We start from the raw sequence: 3902 nt of genomic DNA, 5'->3' as shown, positions 1-3902 counted from the left end.
AAGAACCAACTCCTAGTTTTGTTGATAGTTTCAATTGTTTTTCTGTTTTCTATTTCATTTATTTCTGCTCTTGTTTTTATAATTTCAGTTTTTGCATAACAAATCATTGTGGAGACCAACCCTGGATCAGACACACTTTAGTCTTTACACTGACATCATTGCTCTTCAGCACTCTGGAGAGGCAGATTTTCCTAATGCAATTTGTCTTTTGATTTCCTAACCACTGGTGCCAAGAGTGTTGCTTTTGAAACTATGCAGGATGGAATTGTTAACAACCTCAATCTCTTCTCGCTTTATGCTGATGCTGCCAATTGGCCCAGTGGTGAGAATCTTTGTTTTCTTGATGTTGAGCTTTGAGTCTTCTTGTTATTGAAGACTACAGTCCTTGACTTTCTGCAGCAAATGCTTCAGGTCCTCAGTTTCCGCAAGCAAGATTGTGTCATCTACATAATGCAGGTTGCATTGATGAGTCTTCCTCCAAACCTGATGCCACCTTCCTTCTTATAAAGTCTAGCCTCCCGAATGACCTGTTCTGCATGTAGTTTGAAAAAAGTATGGAGAAAGCACGCATCCTTGATACATTCCTTACTTGATTTTGGACCATGTAGTATTTCCTCACTCTGTTCTGACGAATGCTTCCTGGTCAAAATGTAGGTTCCATATAAGCACAATCAAGTGTTCTGGGATTTCCATTCTACTGAAGGTTAGCTGCAATTTGTTGTGATCTACACATTCAAATGCCATTGTATAGTCAATAAAACACAAATAGACATTCCTGTGGTACTCTCTGCTTTCAGCCAAGATAATATACATTAAATACAGTCACAAATGGCTCATATTCCCTCCTGCAACTAGCTTTTTAAATTTATTAACACACTTTGGATGTTTTATTTTTATATTGTCTGTATATCATTCAGTCATGTAACCAAATCCTGTTACCATCAAATCCACTGTGACTCATGGGAGTCCTCCATTGGTGTTCCAATATGCCGGTCAACCTTGTGTAGGGTGTATGCTAACTTTTTATTGTTCCAATTTTAGTACTTTAGCTTCCAAAGTAAGCACATTGAAGGGTTTTCTGTGGCTGTTTCTCTATAAGTAGGTCACCAGACCCTCCTTCGGAGACATGTCTAGATGAGCTTGAACCTCCAACCTTTCAGTAAGCAGTCACATGTGTTAACCATTCACACCACCCACAAGCTCAATCATGTGAGTGTACCATAATTGATTCTACCCATCCTTTATTAACTGGATATTTAGGTTTTTTCTCCTAATATTAGAATCAACAGTACAACAAACATTTTTGCGTCTATTTCTAGATGATACATTTTTGCAAGTTCTGTTCCTAGGTCAAAGAGTAGGAACAGTTTTCACTTTTTGCAAAGTTTTTCCACTTTTTACCTATGCTAGTGGTGTTCACAGTTAAACTGAGTGAAGAACTTTAAGTTAAGTGGATTACATTCTGGCTTTAGAATGACTTCAGTCTACTGGTTGAAAAGAAGTATTTGGGCATTGAAAGGGCTTCTTAAAATCCCAGTAATCCTCACTTTCTTCTATTAATCCATGTATTCAATTATAAACAAATATTTACTGATTTCCTAAGTAAGGAGCTGTGGTGGTTCTAATCCACCAGCGTTTTTTAGAGAAAGATAGGTAATTTCCTCCTAGGTGAGTTATGGTCTTAGGAAATCAGCTATAAGTGAGTTCTCACTGGATGACAATGAGTTTAAGTGTTGAGTTTTACCATGATAAATAGGACCTTGTGTAGCTACACTACTTTCTATATCAAGAAATGTCTCCAGTGTACTCCTTAAATATGAATTCTTCCTCCAGAAAAGTAAGGATAGAAAACATGAGTCCAGGATTTTCTATATAAGCAAAGGAAGAGGATTATTAGAAAAAATACTTTGCAAAACAGAGAAATGGAGGGACAAGACAGTGTTAGCACATAACTCCTCCAACAAAAGTGATTCTTTCAAAGGCTGTGTAGGTGAAAAAGGATACCAGGTTTATTTCTGAGAGGATGAGGTTTCTAAAAGTTAACTTAAAGGCTCTCTGCTCCTCATCTATCCAGATTGCCCTCTCTTCTCATGTAGCCTCAGCCGAATCCCTGAGACACAATGGTGAAGGTCAGAGTAAATGGATTTGGCTGCATTGGGCACCTGGTCACCAGGGCTGCTTTGAACTCTAACAAAGTGGATGTTGTTGCCATCAATGACCCCTTCATTGACCTCAACTCCATGTTCTATATGTTCCAGTATGATTCTACCCATGGTAAGTTCAATGGTATTGTCAAGGCTGAGAATGGGAAGCTGGTCATCAATGGGAAAGCCATCACTAATTTCCAGGAGTGAGATACGGTCAACATCAAGTGGGGTGAGGCTGCTGCTGAGTTTGCTGTGGAGTCCACTGGTGTCTTCATAACCTTGGAGATGGCTGGGACTCACTTGAAAGGTGGCATCAAATGGATAATCATCTCTGCTCCTTTTGCTGATGTCCCCATGTTTGTGATGGGTGTAAACCATGAAAATTATAACAACTCTTCAAGATTGTCTGCAATGCCTCCTGCACCATCAACTTCTTGACCCCCTCCCCCATCCCCGACCAAAATCATCCCTGACAACCTTGGCATCATAGCATTCCATGCTATCACTGCCACCCTGTGGATGGCCCCTCTGGAAAGTTGTGGTGTGATGGCTATGGAGATGTCCAGAACATCATCCTTGCATCTACTGGTGCTGCCAAGGCCATGGGCAAGGTCATCCCTGAACTGAATGGAAAACTTACCAGCATGGCTTTCTGTGTCCCCACCCCAATGTGTCAGTTGTGGACCTGACCTGCCATCTGGATAAAGCTGCCAAATATGATGAAATAAAGAATGTAGTAAAGCAGGCATCAGAAGGGTCCCTTAAGGGCATCCTGGGATACACTGAAGACCAGATTGTCTCCTGTGACTTTAACAGTGATACCCACTCTTCCACCATTGATGCTGCTGTTGGCATTGCCCTGAACGACCACTTTGTCAAACTCATTTCCTGGTATGACAATGAATTTGGCTACAGCAACCAGGTGGTTGAACTGATGGTTCACATGGCCTCCAAAGAATAAGAGACCTTTGGACGACCGGCCTCAGCAATAGAACTAGAAGAGAGAGAGAGACCCTCAGCTGCTGGGGAGTCCTTGCCCTAACTTGATCCTTCCACATACTGAGAATCTCCCATCCTTGACACAGTTTCCATCCAGTGCCCCTGAGAAAGGGGAGGGGATTGGAGAGCCACTCTTGTCATGTACCATCTATAAAGTACACTGTATTCAGCCAAAAAGAAATTTATCAAACAGACAAGATCATCAGGTTTACTCATGAAAAGAGGAGGGGCTCACGTGGGAGGGATTAGGATAATTAAGAAGTTGCAGTTATTCTTTCAAGATGGCTGCCAGCAGAAGTATTTTCTAGGTCTGGTAGGGAGCATGTGGAGATGATTAAAATGGCTGAGAGTCTTCATGATTCAACAAATTTCAGAAACACATGTGTGTAGCTTTAAAGATGACCATCTCCAGGTTAAAGCATTCATTGTTCAGCAAGATGCAGATTACAGAGACAGACATTTCCAACACAGGGTGTCATTCGAGGGCTTCAGTAAGTAAGGGGCTGCGCTTTGCGAACACAATGTTGCATAGGTGTTTACGTGCACTTTTATCCTGAATTGCTAGGTTTCCGACAAGGAGACAACACAGATTACTGTAAATTCCGAGTGACACACACAAGAGTTTTGGAGAAAAATGCTTTCATTCCTTCTGAAAGTCATAGTGTATGTAACTCACAGAGTTTACATCTTTCCAGGCCTGTTTTCAGTCAAATCCCGTGTGGTACGAATTTGCTGCTACATTTGACACCATTGGTA

This window comes from Elephantulus edwardii, unplaced genomic scaffold (assembly GCF_000299155.1).
Source record: "Elephantulus edwardii isolate Elephantulus edwardi_28Jun2011 unplaced genomic scaffold, EleEdw1.0 scaffold00010, whole genome shotgun sequence".
Lineage (NCBI taxonomy): Eukaryota > Metazoa > Chordata > Mammalia > Macroscelidea > Macroscelididae > Elephantulus > Elephantulus edwardii.
Note: the sequence above shows the minus strand (reverse complement) of the source record.